This window comes from Lipotes vexillifer, unplaced genomic scaffold, assembly GCF_000442215.2.
Source record: "Lipotes vexillifer unplaced genomic scaffold, Lipotes_vexillifer_v1.1 scaffold1335, whole genome shotgun sequence".
NCBI lineage: Eukaryota > Metazoa > Chordata > Mammalia > Artiodactyla > Lipotidae > Lipotes > Lipotes vexillifer.
The window spans coordinates 57,470-67,414 of record NW_006770293.1 but is presented as its reverse complement, the minus strand read 5'-3'; positions in this window follow the sequence as shown (position 1 = coordinate 67,414).

Sequence of the window (9,945 nt, the reverse complement as noted above, 5' to 3'; positions counted from 1 at the left end):
GAACAGTGAGTCTTAATTTTTTTCTTTTAAACTTCTCATCCTTCATATTCCGATACTTGAGGCTTTTCTCATTTGGTTCTCCAGATTGGTTCACACACACCTCAACCCACCTCAGTGTGGTTGCTGCATAGCCTAGTTTTTTGTTTTTTTTTTTAATTAAAAATTTATGTTGTAGTTCAGCTTAAGAACAATACAAATTCAGAATTACTTGATCTAATTGTTGTTTTGAGAATCAAATGGCCAGATGGATGGATGTGTGAAAATATACACCATTTCTTTCTCTAGTATGTTCTACTCAAGTCATAGACCAACATAACCAAAGTCAGAAGTATTGGAATTTATATGAACAACATGCTTCCAATATAGTCCATTTTAAAAATGGTTATTTTTTAAAAAAATAATTTTAAGAGTTTATGTAATTGTAGTAGAAGATTATTTTTACTACTAGCTTTGATAGGTTGTTTTTACCTCAATTAAAATCAATTTTAAAAAAACCTAGAATGCTGTTTTTAGTTATTACTACTTACTTTCCTCCAAATTCACCATGAAAAATGGGAAGCTTATGCATAGAAATGTGTCCATTAAAAATCTTCCTTTTTAAAATTTAAGTTATTAAGGATACACTGGATAAACTGTAAAGTTTTTGTGAAATGATTATTAAAAGTTTACTGGCAAAAGCCAGGGGGAATGAATAGTTTTGAAGGTTAGTTCTTCAGTCTTTATTTTAAAAAATAAAACAATTTTAAAACTTTGATACTAAATTTATCAGGGACAATGTACCAAAGTATCCACGTTTTAGCTGTATCTTATCTTTTCAATAATAAGGGCTGGGTTTTTTAGGTAGGTGAGGCAGGTGTGGGGAAAGTGCCAGGTAATGTCTAATGTCTTAATATGAAAGAATGCTTTGCATTTCTTCTTTCTACACACCTTTCTCTTTATTTTCCCATTCCATTTTTTTGTCATCTCCACTTTTGTATGTTTTTCCTTATCTGTTGTATTTCATGGATGTGTACTAAACATAATCTCCTCTCTGTTTCCAGTTAATTCCATACCCCATTAAACACACACACACACACACACACACACACACACACACACACACACAATATGAATATGAACTGCCCCTCTAAAAGTTCCCCTAATGATGGAAGTTGTCTATTATCCTGTGTGTGTTTGAAATGTAAAATGTAATAGTGGCAGAAACAAGTGTGACCACTATGTCTTGCCTGTTTTCCTCTTTATATGCTAGGTCACCTGTAGGGTGAGAAGACAGATGTAGGAAAAAGCAGACCTCTCCTATACCACTGTTACGGAGACTCTGGACTTGAGTGAGGAGCATTTCTTTAAGGGAAAAGAATAGGTCCTTTACTTGTATGTCATGATTTTGGTGAGTGGCAAACTGTCAAGTGAGACTTAAGAACACCAAAAAAATTGTCTAGACTGGTCCTTGTAGACAGAAGCTGCCTGTCCTTCTCTCTTAGGGCAAAAATTACCCTTTTTTAGCTTTTTATAGTATTTAGGTGAGAAAATGATTGGCATTATGAGCATAATTCTATGACCCTTTGTGTACAAAGCATATTTTGATTCAAATACCTCAAGGTCTACCTAGACCTCTATGGATAAAACTATTAATTTATGATTTTTAGCACCTGTGGGGCTTGGGGGCCAGACTACACACAGATGACATGGAAGATTCAGCACATTCCACTAATATATGTTGCCAAATTCTGGCCTCAGTATTACCATTCTTCCAAGCATCATTTTAAGTATCATCATTTTAAGTATTAAGTAGTAGGGCTTCTTATGCTTTGATGTGAGAGTGTCGAGACATGAATACAGACAATCTTCTGTGAAACATCAGCTAAATTTGATAATGCTCCACATCTTTTTATACCTTCCACAGAGTCTCTTGCCCTTGTTTGATGTTAACTGCCTTCATGTGTTTTAAGTCTCTTAACCCACCCTTACATGAAGCCATGCAGTCCTTTAATATATCTTGGTCTCCTGTCTTCCTAATAGCTTTAAGCAGGGAGTAAAAATACAAATATCCAAAGGATACTGTTTATATCTGACTTTTGTGTGCTGCTTTATTTCTAAAATTTGCAGTTTTCATGTGTTCATTCACTGAAAAACCTATTATTGCCCTGGATGGTTGTATTTTTTCCCTAAATGGTTCACATCTAAACTCACTAGCTGTAGCATATTATCTCTTGGAATGAATGAGCTCATGCAGTGGAAAGGATGTGTCTATTTTTAGGGACTCATTAGTCTCCACTTATTTTTCTATAAATATGTCATTGTTAAAGGAAAAGATGATTTAGATTGACACAAATGTCATCCACCTTTCACTGGAAGAATTGTAGGCCATCCTGTGGATCAAGAATACTACTGACAAGCAAAAAAGCAATAAGATCTGTAAATATCTCTACCACTACCCCTCCCCAACCTGACTTTTTTTTTTTTTTTTAAGTGTACCTATTTTGGTAACATGGTGTTCCCAGATTCTGTGTGCCTTGCACATTGTAAGGACTCATTAAATATTTATTAAATTTATGAATGATTAACTGAAGATGAGAAAGATCAATCATGAGTGATGCGTAGAGTGAGTTATGATTGAGAAATTGATGGAATAGAGCAATGGATTGTGAATGAATGATATACTCTGCCTTCATGATACTTAGGGAGAACTATTGCATATAGAATAAGTTAATATAGATTTTTTTTCCTTCATTAAACTACTTTGTTTATGCTTGTTAAATCCCAGCCAGGAAATGCAGCTGTATAATATCAATTAACTGTACTATAATGTATATTAAAAATTCATAGAAAAATGAAGAACATTTGCAAGAACACTACTTTCTATTCACTTATGATGTTGGAGGACAGATCTTGCCAATAGAGCCATAGCCACTCTTGGAGTATCTGAGGAAACTGATTTCAAAGACGTGTTGATCTGTATCTGTGCATGAGTAGTCATTTTAGACTCAAAACCCCTTCTTTTCTAGGTTTTAGCATTTTATTACCTCTTTGAAAACTCTGGGCCCAGACTTTTGAGTCATCTCTCTTATTCCTATGGTACAATTCTAATTTAAATTAAAGGCTTCGTTATTTATCAGATTAAATATACAGGAGGTCACTCAAAGCCACTTAAGTCTTCAGATAAGGGCTTACGTAACACAAGATGTGCAAACAAAAGTTCTTGGATTTTTATGTGGCATTTTGTAGGAAAGCATATATGGTGGTAGGCTGTGTCATTTAGATATATTCAGGTCATGTGAATTCATGCTTGTTTAGACACATACATACATGTGTGTAAAAACTTTTAATATTTTTGAGAACAAATTGTCAGCCTAGTATTTTTCTCTTAATAGCACAAGATGGTATCTGACATGAGGGCTAAATATAATTTAGGAATGCAACTACCACTAGCTATGCAGCAATCTAATTTCTACCTTAGTTCCCCTGTATTAGAGAAGATGCTAAATATTTAGTTTATCAAAGGAAGTAAGAAAACACTTTTGTTTTTGCAAAAAGCTTTTGTGAGCTTAGTTATTTTGTAACTAGAAAATTATATTTTAAAACTTTGAAATATCTAAAGTATGCTAGAAAATTTGAGCAGCATTGTAACAACTGAACTTTTTGTCTTCTAAGTAAATTTCTCAAATAGAACTGTGCAAACCCTAGCACTTTACATGCTGCCGCCTCCCTGTACTTGAGTATACTCTGTAATGTGCTCCTTTTTATTAGAGAAGTTCATGGAGGCACAGGAAAGCATAGGCAAATTCAGTGTTATAAAGGCAGTGAGCAGGAAAAATCAACCCTGAGAATTCTCCTTACCATCACACAGTGTCTTTTAAAAAATAACTGTATATACTGTGTTCATCCGAGTGCCTTTCTTTTTGGGGGAACAAGATTATATTTAAGTCTAACATTTAGGTAGAAAACAAAGGATGAAAATTTTATTAAACAGTTGATTGACTCATTATTTTATTTATTCCAATTGCTAGGCATGGCCCAGTGGAATATTTTATCCTTAAGTGAGTTACTGATAAGAGCAGGAAGGATGCTTTGGTTTGCATGTCATTAGGTATCATTTTTAAGCACCCTACCAGGAAGAATTAGTTCTTTCTCAGTGACAACTAATGTTTCTGGGGTTGGAGACCTCACATTTAGAGGACAGCATATGCATAAAGATCAGCCAGAAACCCTGTGCAGCCCATGTTTAAAGGGAAACAGTGGCACTCTGCCCTAAAAGAAGCACCATACAGTTGTCCTAAATGAATCCTTTGCCTCATCTTAAGGACTTTTAAGAACTCCATCCCAAATTTAGTCCTACGTAAGATAGTTGAGTGGGGGGAAAAATGGAACCTTAATCTTTTCAAATATTGGAGGAAAAGAGGCAAATACTGAGATGAAGTTTAAAATGTGGCTTTTTATGTATTTGGGTATGGAGAGGGGAGGGATGGGAGTTCCATATTTCCAGATAGCAAATAATTGTTAATTGTAATTTCATTAAAATATATAGCTTAAGATTCCAAAGTGCTTTTCAGAGAACTGTCAAATAATGTATTCCTAACGGACAGCAATAGGTCATGTTCATAGTGGAAACAAAACTGTTGTGTCAGTTGTGGATCTGGTGGGTAGGGACTTCAGGCTCCCAACTTTGACTTCTGTATTCTCACTAGGCCATGTTAACACTGTAAAACCAACTCTTTACTTAAAAAAAGGAAAAAAAAATAAAAAATAGCAGCAGCTTACTCTGCTGATGAAATCTTGTGCTTCCAAGAATATTAGCTATATATAGCTTGTGCTTTCTGGACAATAATATGGTCCACAAAGCTAACCCTGGCATTTCTTTTTATTAGTCTGCTATTATTTCTCAGGGTATAGAAGATTTAGTAAATTTAGGACAAAATTTTATATTCAGTGGCCAAAAAAAGGCAAAAATATGCTAAGTATATTACTAGCTCTTAAAATTTTAGTATAGATAGTATTTTTTATAAACTACTACCAGTGCAGTAGCTCTGTGACTGCCTCATTGTTCATCTCACTGCTTCAGTCCCTGTGGTTCTATTATGAATGTTCTCTTACACATGTCTTCTACGGAAATGACTTCTGTATTGCATTATTTTCCATGTTTTGCAGAGGTAGGAGTGCTTTAGTTGACATCAATCTCAGTTTTTAGAAATTCTATTGAGAAAGTGATTACTGTTGGTTTTCAAATTGACAACTCTTTTGCTTCTTAAAACTTCAGTTTCCCTGAAAGAGTGCTTTGTGTCAGATCTTGTACATGTTCAGCATGTTGCATAATGCCTTGCACCTTGTAGGAATTCAACAGGTCAGAATTGTTAAAGGCTAGAAAGTTGAAACTAGCTTATTTATCTCTGTCTTATCATCGTTGTCCACGTTCTTAACTTCAGGAGAAATACAGTATTGTGCTGAAGATACATAATCAGGTTCCAACATATAAGGCAAAGATATACAGCTGTACAGCATTGTAAGTGCAATTTAGATACTTTTAAGGCATATGTATGTGTGTGTATTCACATATATGTATATATATTTAAATGAGATTTGGAATTTCAACTTATATACTGGTTTTACAAAGAATTTTATCCAAAGGACTTTTATTTTCATACTTGCTTGAAGTGCTCCTGTTTAAAAGCAGTTTTCTTTATTAGGCCAGCCCCCTCAAGCAAAGTTGGAAACCTAACACAAGTGCCCATTTGCTTGAATTAACCAGATATTGCTGTAAACTGTTTATAGTAAGTCTTTGGTTGCTTACGAACCGTGACATTTTGACTTTTCTTCCATACCTTTAGGGAATCAGCCTTAATTTTATGTATGGCAGTCACTTTCCTCAAAGTACTATGCAGCATACTTCAAATGTTTATTTATCTTTATAAAGTAATCAATAATAAATTTGAGGTTTTTCAGTGTCATAGGGATGAACAATTTCACATGTCCAGATATTGACTCATACAGCATTCTGTTAGAAATGCTAATATGTTATCCTCCCTCACAAATGTCATTTTGCATTTGGAGCAGATATTTTTTTTCTTGTTGGTTGAAGAATGAGTATAGGCTGAACGCAATCATAGTAGGTGCCTAATAAATATTTAGTTGATTATTGATCTAACATCAAAGTAACAGCTTTCAGAAAGGAGGCTGTTGTCATCTTTTCATTGAGGAGTATATTTTTAGAGTAATATATGTTTGAAACTGAAAATTTTTCTCATTTGACATGAATTATTAGGCTTATTTAAGTTGGAGTTAGTAACGTGTAATAAAAATGCTATTTATGTAGAAATGGTCTGAAGACAGGAGATGTGAAAAGTTTAAGTAGTATCTCTTTGTGCAGAGCACATTCATAAATGTGATTAAATGTCTTAATAGGCTGCTGAACTCTAGAGAGAACTGCTGTAGTCTTCTGCAATCAATTTCTATGTTGGTATATCTAGTATTATCTAGTATAGGTACTGTTTATTTCTCCCTAAATCTTGGTTACTTTCCAGTGTCTTAAAAGTAGTCATGGTAAGGTATGAAGTTATATTAAATAACTTCTACTTGTTTTTTGAGAACATGTTCAAAATGAAGGAGAAATTTTTATGAATAATTTAGTCGTTTCAGAGTCTATTAATTTGTGGCTTTCAGAGCATTTTTGACAGACTTTACCTAATGCAAACAGATTTAAACAGTTAAAAAACAAGCATTCCAACCTGAGCTGTGAGAAGCAGTGTGTGCAGCACAAGCGTATTTAGGCATTGCCTCCTGGCGAGGTTCTTGATGCATGGCTATGACGCCGGCTTCTGACTGAGGTGACCACTATCGGTATTGCATTTTGGTGCTTGTTGTTCCTAGGAAAATAATGGAGTATGTACTAGGTTAACTTGTTTTTGAGTTGGACAAAATAAAAGATGAGGTATTATGAATATACCAAATATTTATATACTCTACTACAAAAAAACTAAAAAAGGAGGAGGGGAAGAAAATGATAAAAGAGCAATGATCGTTTTTTTTAATAGCTTCTAAAAAACTTTTTTTCAATCCAAGTCTCTTGGACACTAGGTAGTTGCTTACTTTAACACTGAGGGACTTTAAGGGATAGTTCTTAGCTACTATATTCTGCTATTAGAATCCGTTATGTGTGTTAATTTTATATTGCTTGAAGATTCTCCAGAAAATGGAGTATTTAAGTAGGTTGCAATCAGTGTTGTTTTAAGATTTTCTTGTAGGTTATGGTTAAATGGACAAGTTACATGTATGATCTGTGGTGCAAGGTCAGATCCTGGGCATTAAATATAAGTTTGGCTAACTTATTTTACTGAAGATACTAATTATCTTCACTCTTAAACTATTTTCCCCCAATACAACAGTCTGCATTGAATTTCCTTTAGCTCTAACCATATTCTAGTTGACGTTTTTTAAGGATTAAATATTTTCTGAATTCTTTTTACACTTAAAATGTGTAATTGCAGAGGCATAAAAATTTTGCAATAACGTACATACAGAGTGTGTTTACGGTGTTCTGAGAGTTAGTACTCCAGAGCGCTTTAAGTGTGATGCTAAGTGCTAAGGCTGATGTAATGACTATAGACCATCTGTATCAGCGCTATCCAGTAGAAATAAATGTGAGCCACATGTGTAGTTTAAAATTCTCTAGTAGCCACATTAAAAAAAGAAACACATAAAATTAATATTTTAATTAACCCAATATATTAAAAATATTATCTTTTAGGTATGTAATCAATATACAAAATAGACGTGTTTTACCTTCTTTTTTCTCCATAGTAAGTCCTCAAAATTCAGCATGTATTTTGCACTCATGTGCATCTCAGTTCTGACTAGCTACATTTCAAATACTCAAAAAGCCATTTGCGGATGAGGGCTGCTATACTGGACAGTGTAGATTCATAGAATACAAAGTATGGCTTCACTTTAAATTGGAGATGGTGAGGTAGGCATGAAATTATGGTACTTTAAAAATTATTTAGTATACTTAGAAAAGCATCGAACAGAATTGTCCACTCATTTTTTTGTCTTCATTTAAAATTTTCTCTAGAAGTAGGGTCAACCAGTTTCAATTTGCCAAGCATTATTTAAGAAGGAAGGATTTCCATGCATGTAAAATACCATGAAATGCTGATTATAACAACATATTATTAACAACACATTTTTCAATGTGTTCGCTAAATTCTGTCCTGTTTCTTCAAAATAATAGCTTAAATTGCATGTTAATTATATATCTGTACCTATTTTGTTTTTATATTATTGTTATAATACAATAATATGTATTAACAAACAGCCCTCAGATTCTAATCTGCCTATGCAGCTGTCCTCCAGTACTTACTGGTATACTTATTAAGTTGTAATAAGTGGCAGAAAAGTAGAATGATGAACCTTTTTATTCCATTATATTTGTATTTATCATGTGACCATGTACCAAGCCAGCTATAAATTATTGTATTTCTGTAGAATATGGAAAATAGTGTTTATGTCTTGTCTTTGCTAAATGTTTGCAATTTCTAAGTAAACTTTTCATCTCCTAAAATGAGTGTTAAGTGTGATTTTATTTTTACTTGTGGTGTTTTAAACTCAACTTCAGTCTCCCAATTTGTCCTGTTTAATTGCTGTGATAGTGGGTGGAGGTGTGAGCTGTTGCCTGTGTGAAGCCAGTGATTTGATTACCTACATTTGTAAAAAGAATTTAAACATATCACTTGTGTCTAGGACATTAAAAAAAATGCCAAAAACAAACTGGAGTGCAGTTGTCTTTAGAGTGCATTAACGATGACTAGCTGACTTGTGAAATCATCATTATGACTACATATGCTTTTTTCCCATATACTTCAAATGAACGTAGGGAGCAGGGAATTACTTGGTTATTTCAGTGTTCTACCCCATGTTTTCTTTTTTGTTTGAAATATCTTTATTGGAGTATAATTGCTTTACAATGTTATGTTAGTTTCTGCTGTATAACAAAGTAAATCAGCTATATGTATACATATATCCCCATATACCCTCCCTCTTGCATCCCCCTCCCACCCTCCTTATCCCACTCCCCTAGGTGGTCACAAAGCACCGAGCTGATCTCCCTGTGCTCTGCAGCTGCTTTGTTTGCAAATATTTTCTCCCATTCTGAGGGTTGTCTTTTCGTCTTTTTTATGGTTTCCTTTGCTGTACAAAAGCTTTTAAGTCCCATGTGTTTATTTTTGTTTTTATTTCCATTTCTCTAGGAGGTGGGTCAAAAAGGATCTTGCTGTGATTTATGTCATGGAGTGTTCTTCCTATGTCTTCCTCTAAGAGTTTCATAGTGTCTGGCCTTACATTTGGGTCTTTAATCCATTTTGAGTTTATTTTTGAGTGTGGTGTTAGGAAGTGTTCTAATTTCATTCTTTTACATGTAGTTGTCCAGTTTTCCCAGCACCACTTGTTGAAGAGGCTGTCTTTTCTCCATTGTATATTCTTGTCTCCTTTATCAAAGATAAGGTGATCATATGTGCGTGGGTTTATCTCTGGGCTTTCTATCCTGTTCCATTGATCTATATATCTGTTTTTGTGCCATTACCATACTGTCTTGATTACTGTAGCTTTGTAGTATAGTCTGGAGTCAGGGAGCCTGATTCCTCCAACTCCATTTTTCTTAAGATTACTTTGGCTATTTGGGTTTTTTGTGTTTCCACACAAATTGTGAAATTTTTTGTTCTAGTTCTGTGAAAATGCCAGTGGTAGTTTGATAGGGATTGCATTGAATATGTAGATTGCTTTGGGTAGTAGAGTCATTTTCACAATGTTGGTTCTTCCCCAAGAACATGGTATATCTCTCCAGCTGTTTGTATCATCTTTAATTTCTTTCATCAGTGTCTTACAGTTTTCTGCATACAGGTCTTTTGTCTCCTTAGGTAAGTTTATTCCTAGGTATTTTATTCTTTTTGTTGCACTGGT